Genomic DNA, 20,659 nt, shown 5'->3' on the forward strand with positions numbered 1-20,659 from the left:
TCTGTGCACGTGTGAGATTGTTGCGTATGAACGGGATGGTGTTCATTTTGAGAAATTGTTCAAGTTCAGTAGATAAACATTCTGTTTGTGAACTTGGCTGTAGAGCTTATAACCTGTCACTGACACCAACAAATCTGCAATCCTCTTTGAGGAAATGTGGAGTCTACCCATTTGATAAGTCTACCACCCCCAATATCAACTTTGCGCCATCGACATTTTGTAAGTCGACTGAACCTTTGCTGCATCCTGAAACTGGTGTTATTGATTCACGTGTGCCAGTTGGAGACAAGGTTGCCACTTCACCTACTGAGGGCAACGATGTAGCAGGATTCTTTAAAGACAAGACGACTGCACTTTTCAAGAAAGCTGTACCTACTAAAAAGAGAAACGTTCTGAGCGCTGTGGTCAGGGGCAAGGCCATCACCGAAGACGTCATTCTGAATAAAATTATTTCCCACCAGACTGTGAATCGGCACCCAAAAAAAAGAAAGCAAGCAGCTAAACCAAGTAAATCTTTACAAAAAACAACTACTGTCACTGCAACGAATGCAAATACTTCTGGAACTTCAAGGTCCAACGCGCATCAGGACGATAGTTTTGATAGTGATGTGACAAGTGATGACGAACTCTGCTGCAAATGTACCAAATTTGTACCTGATAAGGTTCGAGCTAATGTCTCACTGATCACTACAACCTGGGCACAATGTACCCACCCTACATGTCAGCACTGGACACAATTACGTTTCTGCACGCCAGTTCGTGTTGTGCGTCGACATTCTGAGTTTTGGTGCCCCTGTCATGATGAGCCTGAAGAATAACTCCCTGCATCAACCTTGTAAATAATCTGGATATTTGAGACTTTTTATTGTTTTTTTCAATATGAAAACATGTCATCCTTGTTATGCAAGAAGCGAACCAATCAAATGATCGAACTTGTGTCACGTAGCTTTCTGGGTAACTTCCGTTGACAGTGAGAGGGCAGCCATGGCGCGAGTGTCAATTTCAATGGAAATACGTGGATTTGGGAAATGTTGTCAGAAATAAACAAGTTCACAGGTAAGATATTTGAAAAAAAGAATATGTCATGTTAAAAGACTTTAAATAATTTGAGGGGTGGGGGGTGGAATATCCCAAGCTCATAGCAATTGCAACATCACAAAAAATAGTAAGTTTCCAACATATCTGTGTCATTTTTACAACTCTACTGTCAATAAATAACGCATATGGTGTAAGTCAAATTCCCCTTGTTTACACTTTCACTCAAATGTGCCGCAATTGAAATATTTTTTCAGTTTAAAATTGAAAAGCTGACTGATTGAAAATCCACATACGAAGGAATGTTTGAAGCCTTTGACAATATATTGGTTAAAGGTTTGAAAAGGATCAGATCCCTTCGCATCTATGTCTTTGTCATGTGTTAGTCACCTTTACGTATGTTTAATGAGATGAATCAATTTCTGAAAAGACGTTGAAAAGTGATATGGTAAAAATGGCATATCCATAGTGCTAAATATATTGTTGATGTCAATGCAACAGCTATCTAAATGTGAATTATGAACATGTAGTCCTAAATATAAGTTCAAAATATACTTGTTACTTATAAACATAATACTATATATAATATTACTGAAGGTGCTCGTATGTTGCAAGATAGTGTTATGGCAAAAACATTGCCACTATAGAACTGATGCAGTGTGTAAAGTTGACATTGATACTGGCTCAGTTTGTTTTGTAAGGTATTCTCTGTTCTTATTGCATAAGTAAGTTGTATTTTATTTTCATGAATATAAGTGGCGCTATTATCGGCACAGTGTGTCTTCAATCATCCACCATTTCCACGTCGGCTCGATAGTGGTTTCACTGTGATTGTTCGTCTGGAACAAAATAATGTGACCTGCGACCTTTGACACATTACGTCACAAAAGTTACAGGTGCCCGAGGCATCGTAAAACACATTACGGTAGCTCGATGGTGTAATCATGAAATATGCAAATCATTCTTTAAATGTTGACTTTTTGTTTACATAAACAAGTGAATGAAAGAAAAGATTTGCCGAGATCCTGAATATTAATAGGTTTAAAAACAGCCCCATGCTAGAGACGACCACATCAAAGCTTCCTTGACAGGATGCATGATGTTTGCAATCAGTGACGGCGGCTTGGCGACGATTATAATTTGGGAGTCGGACATATATCTGTAGACATCTTGAGTCTGATTCTGATGAACAAGACAATCAGCGGTAGGTATAACAATTTGCATTGTCATTGTTCAAAGGTCACATGTTAGTTTCCTTCAAAATAAAAGTTGCTACATGACCTTTGATCCAGTGTGGTGCCTGGCCTCAAACATTTCCTTCATGACATTGAAACTTATTTGAAAAAAAACAACTTTACTTGAAGCAAAAGATTTTTGTATGCAAAATGGAGATAATTAGGAACAAGAAAAAGTCATATTATCTCCCCTTGACCAATATTAAATCATGCAGTCAAGACAAGTTTCATTAGAAGGGAACCATTAGAATACATTGATTAAATTATTGCTCCACAACTGTCCAATCATGCCAGTGACTTTTTGATGGGCAAATAAATAGTAAGATGTTGAAAATTTTTGCAGAAATGTGTTTTGTTGTGCATATCAATGTATCTGTAATGTATAAATTCTTATGCTTTTACTGTTCAACAACAATGTCATAGTTGAAAATATTGTGTTAAATGGGAAGACTTTTCAATTTCTGATTATTTGTATTTGATATGTTTCAGCAGTCAACTCTCTCTCTCCCTTGCTCTCTTTGACAGAACTTCATTCTGCACAGGGGTTGTTGCTGTCTGGAGAAAGAGAATGTCCACCACCTAACCATTGGACAACTGTGAGAAGATAGCATCCACTGCTGGCAGTGCCCTTTTCAGAGAGGAGCTTCTTCACGATATTAACTATTATGGGTAGTCCAAGATAAATAATGTAACAGTGTTCACTATGTCCTTTACTTGTTATGTTAAATTGACTCTTAATGGCTACTAAGTAATTCATAAATGACTAATTTTGATATAAGAAATCCCATTTTCTCATAAAGATAATATTAAAATTGTATTCAATATATGAACATGTCTATGAAAATATCAATATGTAATATTCTTTTTACAGTGTGTTCTCTGCAGAAAGAGAAAGATGACCATCGATGTTTGAGAAGGAAAAGTCAGGACCTGGTGTTGGCCAAGCTGGCTACTGAACACACAGTTTCCATCAGTATCACACAGCTGAAGATCGAGTGGAAGGCTGTGTGTACTGGTATATTATGGAACATGATCCATTTCAGTACAACTTACTATATTTCTTACTTATCCTGCATTACTCCTTAATGCATTCACTGCTTACCTTATGACAAAAGAAGGACAGAGCAACAGCAATGGGGGTCAACTACAGTATTTGGGTCCCCACTTCGGACTTTTCCATAAGGAAACCGCTGCCTTTGGCAGCTTCATCATGGAAGCTGCCAAGGGAGCTTTGTTTATATATAAGCGTGCATGCGCTAGCACGCCGAAATCTGTTAAGGGGCATTTTTTAGCAAAAAGGACCCCAAAAATGAGCTGGACATGAAAAGTATGGTCTAAAACTCTGCCCCTGTGGGGCCGAGAGTTTTACGATAGAAAGTGAAGCCGAATTGTCGACTTCGTGTTGTTTATGTGCGGGACATAAATGACATAAGATGTCTCTTGTCCGATCATGTGACTTTCCTTATATGGACTCGTTACTACGAAAGCAGCTTCGCTCATTACTTGTAAATTCATAAACTGTGGCTTGTACAAATATAACAGAGTTGACTTGGAGTACAGTTTCTTAGTTCATCAGCCGTGTTTACATTTATTAGAACTTAGAAGCAAAATGATTGTTTAAGAAAAAGATGAAAAAGAAGCAGAAAATGAAATTGGAATAGGTCTAGGTGGATCCACAGACTTGTCAATACGAATTCGATGTCTCAAATAATTTGTTTGAATGAGAAAGTATCCATCGATGATCATTTTCCTTTGAAAATTCACATGCGTTCATGAATGAAGTTATTACCTGTGCCCCCCCCCCCCGATTTTACTTTAAAAATGTCACACACACCCACACACCCTTTACCCCTACCTTTTTTACTTTTATTTCGACAAGGGGGGACATACCCGCCTTGAAGCCCCCGTGTGTTGTCTATGTAAGAAAATACTGAACTGCAGACAGTGTTCAGTAGAAAAATGGTGACCAACAAATCCTCTCGCTTCGACCGTAAATAACAAACCGCGCATGCGTTGACAACTTCAGTAAACACGTAAAAAAGTTCGTTCCGAAGTGGGGACCCAAATACTGCAGTCTACCCCAGCGATGGTCCTGGGTGAAAAAATAAAGTTGTCGTTCTGAAGTCCCACTTTTACTGACCACCTACGGTCACCTTCTCCACATCACTGCTTGTCGCGCTACAGCAAGGACGTGTCCCAGAGGGGCTATCTTTTGGGATTAATTTAGACCTTCTGTTTTCGTCTACAATTCTAAAATTGATCTGCGATGAGTGATGTATTGTTTTCATATTACTTTCACCATGTTGTGAAGTTTTATGTGAATTAATTAGGCATAACAAGACTGTCTTTTTGTACTGTCATGTATTTGTTGTTTGCCGCCATTTTGAATTGTTAAAATTGTTTGCCTGCCAAGGTAGTCAAATTGTTTACAATTCTCAGCTACGTACGTATAACATATTCACTTTCAACTCGTTAAAAATATTTTTGACGATAGATTATTATCAATTCTACAGCGTTGTCCAGTCCCGCTTCATCAAAAATTCTTTTCTGGCGTAACTTATGCTTGTGCACTGTACTAACTGTCTTGGAGTTGTTTTACAAAGATTCTCATCCACGTTGGTTGGCTTGCATGCAGATTTGCTCGCCAAACTCTAAATGTAAATAGCATTACATTGAGTTGCTAATATAAAACTATTGTAAACACATTCGACTCGTTTTTTTGCCGATCGATTATTGTTAAATACTACGGCATTCTTCCATCACTGTTTCATCAACAATTCTTTATTTGCAAAACTTATGCTTGTGTGTTGTACTTATTGTTGTGGAAAAAAATCATCCAAAGGTCCTTATCCACGTTGTTCGGCATGCACGCATATGTGCTCTCCAAACTCTAAATGTAATCATTGTGTAAATCTCTCTCCAACATGTTTTACAATATACAGGCAGGTTACTCACAAACATATATTGCAGCAAATATATTTTTCGTCTTGTCGTGAGACAAAAAGAATGTCATAATCACTGAATAGCGAAGGACATAGTTCGGTCGTAACGCTGTGACTGCAGAAGTGCATCCTTCGCCAAAATCAACAATACCAGAGGATTATGCGAGTATCGTAACTGCTCCTAATTTTCAGCTGCCTGAGACATCCAGATCTGCTAGATTTTCAACGCTGGTGCCAGCGTTTTAAGACGGAGGTAGCGCAGACGCAACCCATGATCCAGTCAATACTAATGAACATTGTGTCTCTGATACCTGCGCCGAGCGCAGCGCCTGACTACTACCCAAGCACCTCTACAATGAGATCAGTGTACAATGTTACGCAGCGCGCCTGATAAGCTTAGCCCTGTTCCAACATATTCAGCGCGGCAGATGCACACTCGAGCGACAACATCGTTCCCGAATGCTAATTGGACAATAGTTCAAGTGTCTCTACAATGATCCAGTCATCACTGATGAGTCTTGTGTCTCATAGACCTGCGCCAAGTGCGGGGTCTGCCTACCACTCAAAGGCCTCTACAATGACATCAGCCCAAGGGCTTACAGTGTACCCGGTTACGCAAGTGACACATGATCAGCTTAGCGCTGTTCCAACGGCTATCAACGCAGCTGATGTACACTTAGACATCATCACCGTTCCACAACACTAATTGGTTACAAAACTTTATTGTAGTCCAGGTGGAAGCAGTTCACGACATCACCTGTGCCAGCTACAACTTTCACAGAAGTGTTAGCACCTAAACCAGCGCCTAATGTTTACCAAACACCTAATGTGCTTTCTGGTACAGCATACATTGCTGGGCAGCACTAGTATGCCAGCCTGTACCGGGACATTGGTACATGACTCAGTCACTACACACCGGAGCAGAGGCCAATCGCCATCTAAGCAGGTGCGTCAACGTTGTTCTGACTCATCAGACTTTGCAAATGGCAAGGATGGCGATTCCTCTGAGGAATGAAATACGCCTCTCAACTTAGCGCAAGTACCTGATTGGGTAGCAGACCGTCTCGTGTCAGTGGCACCCTCCCCTGGTAACAGGGTAAATAAGAGGGACACAAAGAGGTCATTGGATGAAGACTTCTCCAAGTTACATTTGCTACGTCATTTAAGCTACCGACATCATCAATGAGGTGGATCAAGATCTATCAGAGGACAACCCTATCTGATTAGATCATTTCCAAACTTTGAAAACTTTCCTTCAGCGTCAAATTGACCACATGAGAATTCATCTTAAGGCCGCTATGGCAGACGAAGATGCAGACTTGTTTGTTTAGCACTTTTCAACTGGGAGCTGCTACATCAACCTTGGTCATCTACTTCCCTGTTCAATGAACAGATTGCAGACACGCACGCCAAAGTTCCCAAAGACGCTTGGTATGACACTGTGCTCAAGACTCTTGAGCACGTCTCTTATAGTCTATCCCAGCAGACTGGCAGGTCAAGCAGTTATAAACCTAGACAGGTGTCTCTCAAGTAAGACTAGTATTCCAATTGTGGGAAAGGACGTGTCACAGGCAAGTCTCAAGGACGATTACGTACTCCCCGTACTACGTCAGTGTTCCATCTACACATGGGTAATAGTGAGGCCTGAGTGGGCTTCCAACTTGGAAAATCCAACATAGACATACTGTTGGTGAAAAGAGCTGTAGAGATGGCTCACACCTCAGCCTTTACTCCAGGTTTTATCCTCACATCTACCTTGTACCCATGAAGGGCTCAGACAAGATAAGAATGATCAACAATCTCTCCGTGATCAACGAACCTTATCTGAAGCGTCCACCTTATTGCCGCCTCACCACTTTGAGACTGCTCAGAACCAGCCTGATCCAGACAGACCAGGATCTCCTGTCAGTACCGAGGGACAGATGGCACAAGATTCTATGCCTCTTGTCACCTGCGCTACAACAACCACGCACGCCTCGCCAATGGCAAGTGTTGCTAGGGTTACTCATAGGCTACTTACAACTGTGCCCAATTCAACAATTCCTCAACCCTTACATCAAGTGTCAGGATCCACTTAAGGCTACCACTCTACCAGCTCAACTAAGGTCTTACCTCAATTGGTGGACGATACAGTTGAATGTCTTAGGAAGAGTCTCTTTATCCGAGATATCCCCGAGTCTACGCATGTTTGTATACGCTTCCCTTCAAGGGCTCACCTAAAAGGCCCGACAGCCTCAGGGCTATGGTCAGGCGCTTATTGAAAGTGGCAACACATAAACAACTTGGAGTTGGAAGCGCTAATTCTGGCCATATCCCATCAGCTACAGTCCGTCAAACTCGCAATATCCACAGACAACAGCACTGTGGTGGGGTGTCTGCACAATAAGGGAACAACACACTCCCACTCCCTGCTTCAACAGACATTCAGGTTCTTCCATCTTGTGGATCATCTAGAACTACCGTTCATAGTTCAGCACATCCCCGGATGTCGGAACTTACTGGCCGATGCTTTATCAAGTCCAGACAGGGTGGCTCCCACCAAGTGGAAACTTCACAAAGAAGTATTCTAGTTACTGCTTCAGAGGTTCGGGCAAACATCGACTTGTCTGCTACTTGCCTAAACCACCAACTCATGGCGTATGTCTCCCCGTTACCAGATCCACAGGCTTGGGGGCCGGAGGCGTTCAGCATGGGAAGGGCTAAAAGCGTACGCTTTTCTGGAATACCTCCTACATTTGGGTACCCAAAGACACTTGAAAGGTAGCACCATTACTACATAATTGGTTGCACTTAACTATGTGTTGGCTGTTCCGGAGAATCGCAAGATGACTAAGGTCAAGGAACTACAGGCCCTACTACGCTCATTCAGACTTGAGGATCAGAAGGACAAGTTCCGCCCGCCTGCTTGGGACTTGAACGTGGTACTTTGAGGTTTGCAAGGGTCCCCCTTCGAGCCCCTCTATACATCCTAATTTTATGACCTCACCGAGAAAATAGTGTTTCTCTTGGCATTAGCCATGGCGGCATGGATGAGCGAGCTACATGCAGTCGACATCACTTGGGTCGGCTATGAGCATGGGATGCACAGAGCGGTACATCTCGGGTTGTGCTTGGATTTTATTGCAGTATCAACAACCAGGCCAACCCAATCATCCCTTCACCATCCCTCCAATATCGACTATCTCCTGGCCTCAATGTGAGCACTTCAAGTTTTAATCGGCCACTCCAAGACTAGGCGTGGTTCGATGAAGCGGTTATGTATACCCGTGTCTCCTACGTCCACGACCGAAGTTAGTGGCAACACCATTACTCTGTGGTTACGAGTAGTCATCCATCAGGCTTACGAGATGGCTAAACTGGATCCGCGGCAAGCGAATTACCAGGGGTTCAGGGTGTTAGCCTTTACCATGGCTTTACACAGCAATTGTTCTATTAGAACAATTATGGAAGGATGTTTCTGGAGGTCCGACACAGTTTTCGTTATCTTCGCGATGTGGCTTTTGAGGACGTCAAAGGCGTGCACAATTTTGGCGCTCAGGTTGTATCCCATCAGGTTACCAACCCCCAATGCAAATAATGAACTCAACCTATACAGAGTCAGCCTACTTCCATGTGCAGTCACTCAGTTTCCACCAGTGGAAGAATATTAGACAATGTTGTTTGTCAACGCTGGCTCTGTGATGTAGTAAGTAAAGAATTAGCTGATAAGCTATTATTTTATTTATTACTAAATGTGTATAGGGAATTTTTCTTTAATTCCTATGTTCAATCATTTTGATATTTGAACAACCCTACCGTAATGGTGTTTTTCTGAACTTTTCCACTTCACAGTTTATCGACCAACTGATGTTGTATTTTAGATGTTGTGAATTATTGAGGTTTCTGTATTCTGAAGGTTTACCCACCTCCAAACCGTCCGATACAGATGCATAAAGAAGTGATGCAGGATAAGTAAAAAATTAGTAAAATCTAAATATTTTTTACATTTCCTGCATTACTACGTTTAAGGCCCACTCGTCGCAGACTTGCCTCCCCACTTTGGTTTCAGAAACCTCAAAAGTATGTTTTTCTAAGAGCTTGGGCGACAGGCAGTGATGTGAATAAGGTGACCTTAGGTGTCATCAAGGTCACAGGACAGCGGTGGTGGTCAGTAAAAGTGGGACTTCAGAACAACTTTATTTCTTCACCCAGGACCGTCGCTTTCCCTCTTTTGCTTAAGGTAAGCAATTAATGCATTAAGGAGTAATGCAGGATAAGCATACAAATGTAAAAAATATTTAGATTTTACTAATTATTTATTGATGTAATTCCTGTAAATGAATGTGTACAGGAGGACAAATTTGTATCTTTGTCTAATATATCTGATTCTTCTTTTCTTAGGTGACTGTCACTAATTTTAAGAAAAATACTGTTATAGATTGGATAAAAAATTATCTTGAACATCTTAAAAAATTCAAGCGGTTGTTTATTTAATGATCCTTTCAGCTGAAGCAATTTGTTCTCATTTTGACAGCTGACCATTAGTTTCATACTTCAGTATGATGCATGTTGAGGGTTTTAGCAAGTGACCGATGTAGAATTCATCTATGAAAAATAACATTTGGATGCAAATTTCAAAAGTGTCTATTCATATAGTGTCTAATTTAATTATAAACTATAAAATACATATATTATATGAGAAAATTTGTTGTTTTTGTTTCAATGTTTTATACACCACAAAATTAAAACGCATTGTTTATCACCATTCCCAATTGCTAGATTGTTGAATACATTAATTTTCTTTGAATTACAAACTAGGAAACAATGAAAAATCATTTTATTTCAAGTTTATACCTTTATATATATCAAGTAATAAACTTAATAATTTTGTATTCCTCCAAAATTACCCTCATCAACATATGTTCAGATAATTCTTAAAGACGTATGTATACATGGATACTTCTTTTTATATTTTATTGAAATTGATTTTTTTTATCACAAAATATGCAGATAAGGTTTGATAAATTGAAAGCGTAATTCATATTTGTGCAGTAAATAGCACGAGCAAGTGCACGGATATGGGAGAAGTCAATAAAGTTGTGCAAACGATTGTAACGCTCATCTTAAATGTCCGTTTTTCAGGCAGTTATGCTGTGGTCTCTTGCGACACATCAAGCAATATCACTACCAGTTGTACATAGTTGAAATGTTGATGTGCATTACTGTTGAAATAAGATGTTCGCGACAGATATTTCAATTTTTATCCCCCCGGCATATAATGCAGGGGGATAGAGCTATGGGCATGTCCGTCCGTCCGTCCGTCCGTCCGTCTGAATCGTTTCCGGTGCAGAACTCCAAAACCGTTAAATATTTCTTCATCAAACTTTGCATTTATATTACTTAAGTGGTGAAGTTGTGCCTTTTGCTATTTAGGAATTTAAGAAATTTTTATTTTTAATGTTTACATGGCAACAAGTTGGACTTAGGTTCTATAAGGGTGGTGTTCGTTTCCAGCGTAACTCAAAAACTGTTAAATACTTTCTTACAAAACTTTGCATGTCTACCAGGCACATACTGAACTGGTGGCTTTACTATTTAGGAATTTTATGAATTTTTATTTTTTTACGTTTCCATGGCAACAAGTTGGAGTATAACAAATAAACTGTTAAATATTTCCTTGCCAAACATTGCATGTCTATATATAAAGCACATACTGGATATAGATGACTTTGTTGACTTTACGCTTGTTTAGTTATTGTTTCTTGTAATTTGTCATTTGTTTGCATAAAAAACCCCACAGAAACACACTTGTTTTACTTTCCATTTCATATGGATGTGACCATGGTGGATCTTTTGTGGGTAAACAATGTATGCTTCTTCAAGAACATTCAACTCTTGACTTATTACATTCAGAATTGCACATTTACTTGTTGCTACTTTACAGACAGCTACCGGGGGGACATGTCATCTTTCTGATGACTCTTCTTGGATTATACATTCACCATCTCATCATTCACCATCTCATCATCGACATCATGCTAGAAAATAACACATCATAAGCAAGTTGTTAATTTCTGTCAAAATATTATGTATTTGCACGTGTCGAAATCATCTTGAATGATTGATCGGAAAACATGACCAAATTGCGACGTCACAATATTTGGAATCTGCGTTTCTCATCCACAATTTACAACAGATTGTCGATCATCACAAGCCCATTCAACATAAAGTGGTGTTCATAAACTTGCTTGTTTTCTCCTTTGATGTCTGACAGGAAAGTAATCCGGAGACCGAGTAAATTCATAATCCCAAACACCACTGAACTCGACTATTTGAAAATATGCAAAGTTGTCGACAAATCAAGTAGTATAGGTAATAGGGGTTCTGCTGCAACTCCACTGGAGCTGGATTTATATACCTATACCACCACTACAGAGGGAATTTTTTATGCCAAAATGATTATGCGATTCAACGATAGTCATAAGATTAAGTTAAATTGACTCTAGCTCACCACCACCTGGGGCTAATCAATGTTGTCATTAGTTCAGATGAACCTAAATGGTAATGAAAATATTCTTTATTATTTTTATCAATAAAGCGATATTCAACATTTTTATTAAGTTCTTCATTCATTTTACTAGGAGACCAGACTATATAACTACACTCTTCTTGGAAATTGATAAGAAACAATTGATAACCATATTTGGTTGGTTTGACATCACTAATATAACAAAAACTTTGTGGTAATTCTCTCCATTTAATAGCTTTTTCGATTGTTGGGTTGTAATTCTCCATTATTATATATTTATGTAAGCATTTGTCTAAATGTGATCTAACAAGAGTAAGCAATTTATTTTTAATCTCCAACCAGTTCTTTGGTTTTGGCACGGAATAATTGACGTGCTTGTTGCCTCCCCTGTTCTATGAACTTTTTTTTCTCGTCTTCGCTAATACCACTGGTCTTACGAGATTTTGATCGAATTTCATGCTTCATTGCGTTGTATTTGGTGAGTTCCGACAGCACTAAACAAAACTCATCCTCGGATATCTTACAATCGGCCATTGCTGTCGAAATATGATCCTCAATGCTGTTCAACATTGCTTCGGCGAGTATCCGAATCTTATCGTGTTTTAATGCTTTCTTTTGCAACCTACGAGAAATGAATTTTATCGTTATTCCTGCCAGTCCCGAGACTCCAGCGGCTATTTCCATGCCGAGCACGATAGGCGCGGCGATTATAGTTGATAATAAACTAACACCTGCTACACCGAGTCCCATGCCAGCTGCTACAAGCACGGTGTCAACTCCATCCAGAGCATTCACGGCTCTGCGATACTTTTTATACAGTCCAAGTCTCAACTCCCTCTCCTTCTCTATTCGATGTTTTATGTCGCTTATTTGATGTAATCAAAATCCATCAACAGTATCCATCTTTTCAAATGCTTCATCGAGCGCTGGATATAAACCCATAGTGTATATTACGGTCATACAATAGTCTTTAATTGGTCTTGCTTAAGTGTTTTGGGAGTATACATCAACCTTATCAAATGAATATTATACGGCAAGAATATCTTAGAAAGAGAAATGCTGTCACTTTTAATAATTTGAACCCCCTGGAGGGTTGCAACGGGTGATGCTCCAATATGAATAATACTGCAACATTGACGCTCGTGTTTCTTGAGCCATTTAATCGATAGTCCTGGTAATATTTCGAAGGCATTTTCCGGTGCATCTCCGAACAAGACTTCAATAATAAGCATACAAATATTAGGTACTGCACTCAAGTTAACTTTAATATCATTGAATTCAGTAACCAAATTTTATACTAACATTTTTTACGGCCAGACGACTTAATAACATATGACCTGGGTCTTCTGGCAGGGGAGAGACTAACACACTTTTTAGTTTTGACGGGATATAAGCCGCGAGTACGATGCCTCTATTTATTATCTTAGTTAAGTTATGTCCCTTACCCATCATCACATACGGTGGGGTAGCCACTCGATGTTTGCTTCGACCATAGTCCATTTATTATCGCTGTTGAGAATAATATTGTACGAAGTGTTTTTAATGAGTCTACTAACGTCGACATCGCTTAAATCTTCTAGATTACCCGTGAATGTAACTTCTTTCCGCTTGTATACATTATCGTGTAAGTGAAAAGCATATAACTTACCATCGGTACTGGGTTTACCGAATCCTTCTGTGTCTCCGCGATCAGAAAGCGCAATTGTATTACATTGTCTGAGCGTTCCAGGGCCTGATGAATCAACCATTATTTATAATATGGAGTGTTACACTTAAGTATCCTATATGTACAGGTTGGTGTTTTACATCTAATACAGAAATTTTGAGGTCTGAAATAATACCACGCTTTAATTTTTGATATTGTTGTAGTGGTCAAAATTTCATCGTTTTCTTTTAGCTTCTAAAAGGGTATATTCATTTTTCGTTTCTTTGCAATTTGTAATATTCCTATTCCGTTTTAAGTTCTAAAATTTGTATTAACTGGTCTTAAGCCACTACCCTTCTAAATATATAACAAGGGGAGGTAAATGCTCTGGAGTCAGTTTTTCTAGCCATGTGGTAGCCAGAAGGCACATGTCCAAGTCACCAAGCACCAAGTCAAATTTATGGTCTACAACAATGGTAAGCCAGTTTCACAATGTCACACCAAGCCTCAAACAATTCATGTAAATGCAATGTCACATTACATATATAATAATGCTAAACTTTAAGTAATTCTCTAGTGTTAGGACTGATAATTGTTTCACCTGTGTGTGTTAGTTCTTCTATAGAAGCTCACCTTGCCTTACTTGCCCATGAAGTTCAAATGTGAGCCTAGTCCTCTTGAAGTTAATTATTGTTTAATATGTATAGACATTTAATTGTTTGTTTTGTTAAGCACTGAGACAGCTTCTCATCTGTTTCAGTCAATCTGTATGTGCAAAAGAGCAAAAGAAAATAGATAAGAAAGAATGAAAGAAACCAAAATAAAGAATTAAGAACACAAGAGACTTGGTTATAACAATTGTAATGATGAGAAAGATCCCGTTCTACCGCTATTATATTTTTCATTTTTCACTGGAATAGATCTGAGCAGAGTTGAAGGACTTTCGAGTTGAATATTATCCGTCGTGCTTATTTGATCAATATGGATGCACAACTCTTTATAGGGAACTAAATCGGGCGGAACTAAATCGGGCACTGTAACTACATTCACTGTTTTGTTGGTTGGTAATGCTCCTGACCGGGCAAATCCAAGTGTAATTGCTAAGTTCTCGTTAATAATTACACCTTTTTCTCGAGTGTCTATTTTCACTGTCCCATTTGACTCATTTTGTGTGAGACTCATTCCATTAGGCTTAAAAATTTCATCATTGAGTGAGCATACGCTGAAATAACCATCAGGTAGAATAATACCTTTATAAAATGTAGACATCTCATTATTACCTCTCACAGCACTTATATTGGTCCACTGCAGGTAATACGTTACATCGCAGAGAGCTACTTCGAGCTGACCATCCGAGTTATCAATAGTATGAAGCAGTTCAATAGACTGACCATTTGTTATTCCCGGGAGTGTAACATACATATTAAATATACAATGATACTATATTATAACTTAAATATGGAATCAACCATTATTTATAATATGGAGTGTCACACTTAAGTATCCTATATGTACAGGTTGGTGTTTTACATCTAATACAGAAATTTTAAGGTCTGAAATAATACCCCGCTTTAATTTTTTATATTGTAATGTTGAGAAAGATTCCGTTCTACCGCTATTGTATTTTTCATCTTTGACTTTAATAGATCTGAGCAGAGTTGAAGGACTTTCGAGTTGAATATTATCCGTCGTACTGATCTGATCAAGATGGATGCATAACTCTTTATAGGGAACTAAATCGGGTAATTTAACCCCCTGTGCTGATGTCTTGAGTACTGTTATATCTCCATCTGCATATCCAAGTGTAATTGCTAAGTTCCTGTAAAGCTTTACATCCTTTTCTCCAGCGTTTAAAATCAGCATCCCATTCGACTCATTTTGTGTGAGACTAATTCCATTAGGCTTAAAAAATTCATCGTTGAGTGAGCATACGCTGTAGTACCCATCAGGTATAATGTATTGTTTACTATTTATTACTGTCTCATTATTATATCTTGCAGCACTTATATTGGTCCACTGCAGGTAATACGTTACATCGCAGAGAGCTACTTCGAGCTGACCATCCGAGTTATCAATAGTATGAAGCAGTTCAATAGACTGACCATTTGTTATTCCCGGGAGTGTAACATACATATTAAATATACAATGATACTATATCATAACTTAAATATGAAATCGAGATACATTACTAATTAGTCGATTATAGTAACTGCCTCACAGCAACTAGCAATAAAATGATGCACGATTGGTTTCACAATCCGATGCAATTTTGGCAGAATCAGTTAAACTTTGCCTTATGGTGTGCCACAACGGGATGTGGCATATCTCTTTATTCTCCAGGATTTGAACTAAATAAGTCTGTTATAACATTTCAAGTGTACTATCAGATTAGACGTATACTTAAAGAAATTAGTGCTCCATTACCGCAGGATCGAGTGCGGAATTCCACAAATAATCCGTACAATAGGTTCGCGTATGAACATATTTGTCAGGAATTTAATATTTCTACGAGTAAAGATTGTCGTATTAAAGGAGCAAACCATGGTCTAGGTGTTCCTTGCACAGGGGAAAAAACTGTCAAAGAAGAAAGCGATGATTTATTTAAAGAAGTTAATAAAAAAAGGTCCATTTAATGCGTTTATGTTGTTACATACCAGCAAACTTTACTCAAGAATGTTTGATTATTTTGCAAAAACCCATCACTGGTATAAAGACTGGGTACTTTCGAGTAACGATTGGAGATGGGATATTATGAGTTGTAAGAGTGGTTTAATTTATAGTGTTACAAAATTTATATAAATGAATGATACCGCAAATGCTTGGAATGAATTTCTTAATGATAAAACGGAAAATGATTTTACTTACCCAGGAGTTGTAAGAGTTAATGAATCGATAAGAACTTATGTATGGGCAATTCTCGGTGCACAATCGCAAACACGAACGTCCATTATCGGTTCTGGGACGGCGCTCGATGCGCAAAAACAGTTTGTCGCAAACGTGGAGGACGCCATTAATTCATCAGTTGACATACCATCGTCTATAAAGCATTATCAAGATGTATTTCAGTACGCTCAATCCAACGTAGATTACGTTTATGCGCCGGGACTATACATGTCTCCGAGTAATATGGAACTTAAGATCGGTCAAGTGATAGGTTATAATGATAAAATTGTTATCGCTACCGATCAACAAAAAACAGGTATAAATTCAGATATTAACGTCAAATTAACGCAAACAATCACAGGCGAAACGGGAATAGTCAAGCCACAGTTATCTACTATCGCTAAAACATCTACTGACGCACAACCATAAGTGTCACCGCATATTGCAGCTAAAAATCAACAACATATCAATGAAAAAACAGCGCTTGTATTAGGTGGAGTCACGGCTGGTTTACTCATGATTTGGTTAAATAGTTCTTAGTGGATATGTACAACAGCCCTGCAATTGCTACTGTCAGTGCCCACAAGTTTTGACTAGGCCAAGTGGTGGTCTTAGCTAATAAGTTCAAGAGCCAGGAAACAATACTCCCTATTATACCGGGAAGTGCGGCCACAGCTTTCTCAGCGAGCTTTCCCAGTGCTGAACCTAATGCTTTTAAATGCTTTTTTACCCACTCTTTTATATGTCGGCGGTGTGGGTGGTTCGCTGCCACCGGTTAACGCGAGAGTCAAAGTCGATATAATAAATCCCAATGCAGTTAAAATACTGGCAATTGTTATTCCCTGTTCTCTGAACAATGTTTTAATTTTATCGGCCAGTGTAGTGTCATCGTTGAGGACTTGATCGATGGTTTCTCGAATTCTACTGATTTGTGAACAAAGTGCCTTTCTATTTCTGGAAGCAGCCTCAAGGCGGGCCCGATCTTTCCTCTTCTAAGTTACGTAATCTTTCCGCTACGCGGCGTCTACTGAACTCATCTTCCGCCTGTTCAAGTTTTGTTTTCTCATAAAATATATGCTTGTCGATTTCGGATAGCTTGGCTGTATTATTGATGAGTTCTCCCCGCATTGTTTGCTTTGCCTCGTCAAGACCTCGTAATTCCCTAATACTGAACTCTAAGGATGGTGATACCTGTTACTGAGGATCATCAATGGTGGTCAAGGCTTCTACGACCCCGTCCGAGGCCACCTTCGAGGAAGCCTCCAAATTATCTATGTTAACAAGATTATCACGCGTAGTCCTAAGAACCTTAGTAGTCTTCTCGGAAAGTTTTGCTCGTCGTGAGTAGTCCACAAAACCTAATTCATCACAAACAATGCCGATGCCGTGTTTAGTGGCTATCGTAGACAAGGCTAGGGGCTTACGAGTACGATAATGCATAAGATCAATATGCGGAGCATCACGCAGTCGCAATGTTCCTTTACTATCTATCATAAACTTTGAATCGTCATGACCAATAGGGATTTCTTTAAAATCTTTGTAATAATCATCAACGGCTGGTTTCAAAAGTTCATCATTTTCGGTTGGGTTCAAAAGTTCATCGTTAAGATTCATAAAGTTGGTTTCATCAGTACCCTCTTCGATTGTATTCGGGTTATCTAAATAATCTAGATCAAAATCAGTCATTTTTATATTAAACATATGGTTATATAATTTCAATATAACAATGTCTTCGCAATACGGACGCAAGTTAAACCCACAACGTAGACTTCGAGATCCATTAGGGGTCAAAGCAATTCGTCAGTCTGTAGCTATAACTAATAACCCTTGTACCATAGATCAGAATCAAATGCTTCTGGTTCGCTTTCCTAATCTCGGCGCACACGATGTGTTTGTTCCGGGAACTGTCCGACTAGCATTTACGATTAGTTTGACTTCTACTGACGTTAACAGGGAGCGTGTTCAGAACATAGGTCGTGCTATCGTTAAGAAAATGGCCATTAAAATTAGCGGTAATGAGGTTTTGAGTATCGACGATAGCCATGTATACTATTGTTACATGGATCTCTGGAGAACGGATAAAGAGCGGGAAAACTTACAGTACCAAGGTATTTGTAATCGGAACACATTGAGACTGCGTGTAGATGCTTCTAGTGGTGATATTACCGTCGTAAAAGATCAGGCCGTTGCCGACGCATTAAGTAACCGATTCTATATTCCCCTAGACTTTGAATTACTAGATTCCCAAATGCCCTTTTATCAAGCATCCCTAGGTGATAGGTTAGAAACTCACTTTTAATGACTACGGCAGAGTAATCAAAACCGATGGTGAAGATGCTAGCTATTCCATTGACAATATCTCGCTGGAGTACGATATAACAGATCCCGAATTAGCCAGACAAATTCGTAACCAGTATACCAGAAGTTTAGCCATTTTGTACGATTGCGTGCTTCGACATCGAAAGATCACGAGGGACAAAAAAGATACGATGTGGAATATTAATCTAAACGTCCCCACGAGGTCTTTGAAGGGTATTTTAATGTTGTTCGAGGACCCCCTTGATGCATTTAAAAGAAATACCGAGAAGTTCTGCAATCCCAAGATTACAAAAGTAGAATTGACTATCGAGGGCGTTCCTAATGAACTATATAGCCAAGGAATGCTAGCGTATCACCAGTGGGATGAGATTAAAAAACTTCGTCAAATTAACGCAAACAATCACAGGCGAAACGGGAATAGTCAAGCCACAGTTATCTACTATCACTAAAACATCTACTGACGCACAACCACAAGTGTCATCGCATATTGCAGCTAAAAATCAACAACATATCGATGAAAAAACAGCGCTTGTATTAGGTGGAGTCACGGCTGGTTTACTCATGATTTGGTTAAATAGTTCTTAGCGGATATGTACAACAGCCCTGCAATTGCTACGATCAGTGCCCACAAGTTTTGACTAAGCCAAGTGGTGGTCTTAGCTAATAAATTCAAGAGCCAGGAAACAATACTCCCTATTATACCGGGAAGTGCGGACGTGGCTTTCTCAGCGAGCTTTCCCAGTGCTGAACCTAACGCTTTTAAATGCTTTTTTATCCACTCTTTTATATGTGGGCGGTGTGGGTGGTTCGCTGCCACCGGTTAACGCGAGAGTCAAAGTCGATATAATAAATCCCAATGCAGTTAAAATACTGGCAATTGTTATTCCCTGTTCTCTGAACAATGTTTTAATTTTATGTGTCATCATTGAGGACTTGATCGATGGTTTCTCGAATTCTACTGATTTGTGAACGAAGGGACAAAAAAGATACGATGTGGAATATTAATCTAAACGTCCCCACGAGGTCGTTGAAGGGTATTTTAATGTTGTTCGAGGACCCCTCCGATGCATTTAAAAGAAATACCGAGAAGTTCTGCAATCCCAAGAGTACAAAAGTAGAATTGACTATCGAGGGCGTTCCTAATCAACTATATAGCCCAGGAATGCTAGCGTATCACCAGTGGGATGAGATTAAAAAACTTCCTTCTATAAAACGAAGCCCAGAAGTTATCGCGGTCGTGAAAGATCTGTCTCTCGGGAGTGTATCGATGGGTGAATGCCTCACCACGAAGTACGCGCTATGGCTCGACATGCGAACAACGGACGATGACCAACTACACGGCAGTGGGAGGAGAATAGAAAATGCTAGCGAGGGTGTCACTATACAGATAACGAAGCTCCAGGAAACGGCTGGTAAATTAAACATATATTTGTACGTGATTATGGATGCGCAACGTAATTTACAGAATGGGAGATTCGTGCAAGCAATCTATTAATAATCTTTTACCTAAAGATCCGCACTGCGCTATCATATGCGGGCAAACGGGCTGCGGAAAAACAGCTTTTATTCTAGATATTTTACAAAGTCATTATCGGGTTGTTTTCGATCATATTATTATTCAGTGCCCGACTATAAGCGTTAATAAAACATACCTATCAAGAGATTGGGTAATGAATGACGACGGGGTACACAGAGTCGATCCGGGCGATCGTTTACAAGACTGTTTACGAGTATGTAACGAATAATACAAAGGAGAGTCAACCCTTCTCCAGACGGCATACTCAACATAGCTCAAAGATGCTCAAAGATGAGCCTGATCAACATGTAGATAAATCTTTAGATAAACATAGAGAAAGACTCACCGCTTTGGTAGCCGGTGGAAAATGTTCCCAATATTTGGGGGGAAATTATTCCATCGAAAAAATTGATAACATGACCGACGAAGAAATTAAAAAACTGTACGCGCGTTACGAGTCTAGACTGGTAGCTACCATGACTAAAACGATAGGGTCGGCTATATTACAACTATACACAGTCGTAGCTAGTACGTTTCTCCCTATCCCGGCAGAACATCGCATGTATTTATGCGAAT

General features: G+C 39.3%; 1 protein-coding gene across 2 annotated transcripts in view; it reads left to right on the plus strand.

Moving 5' to 3' along the window:
* LOC139479012 (serine-rich adhesin for platelets-like) overlaps positions 1–20,659 on the plus strand; it is a 134,725-nt gene that overhangs the window by 87,495 nt on the left and 26,571 nt on the right. The window lies entirely within an intron of this gene.

Source organism: Haliotis cracherodii, unplaced genomic scaffold (assembly GCF_022045235.1).
Source record: "Haliotis cracherodii isolate W230 unplaced genomic scaffold, xgHalCrac1.p SCAF_4, whole genome shotgun sequence".
Lineage (NCBI taxonomy): Eukaryota > Metazoa > Mollusca > Gastropoda > Lepetellida > Haliotidae > Haliotis > Haliotis cracherodii.